General features: G+C 37.4%; 1 protein-coding gene across 3 annotated transcripts in view; it reads right to left on the minus strand.

Annotated features, from left to right (window-relative positions):
- Positions 1-326, minus strand: part of LOC119593492 (locomotion-related protein Hikaru genki-like) — a 249107-nt gene that overhangs the window by 48284 nt on the left and 200497 nt on the right. The gene's annotated exons all lie outside the window — the stretch shown is intronic.

A 326-nucleotide genomic window follows, 5' to 3' on the forward strand; every position in this document is an offset into this window, starting at 1 on the left:
CATGCCCATTGGCACACACACGCATTGACGTCACTATTTGTTATCTTTTCTTACATTACCTATATTGTATAAAAACAAGCCAGGATAGTCCGTGTTACTACAAAAAGCCTTACCATTGCATCTGCCATTGCATCTGATGCCCTTAAACAACGCAGACCTGGACGAAAACAATTCCAAATCTTACGCTTAAGCTCTTGGCATAATTTGTAATTTTAAGCAGTCTGTCCTTGGGAGTTTAGGCTATAACTAAGGTTTTCACAATTGTGACCAAAAAAAACCGGTTTTGTTTACTCGATTTACCCATTTATTTATCAATTTACACTTGC

This window comes from Penaeus monodon, chromosome 32 (assembly GCF_015228065.2).
Source record: "Penaeus monodon isolate SGIC_2016 chromosome 32, NSTDA_Pmon_1, whole genome shotgun sequence".
NCBI lineage: Eukaryota > Metazoa > Arthropoda > Malacostraca > Decapoda > Penaeidae > Penaeus > Penaeus monodon.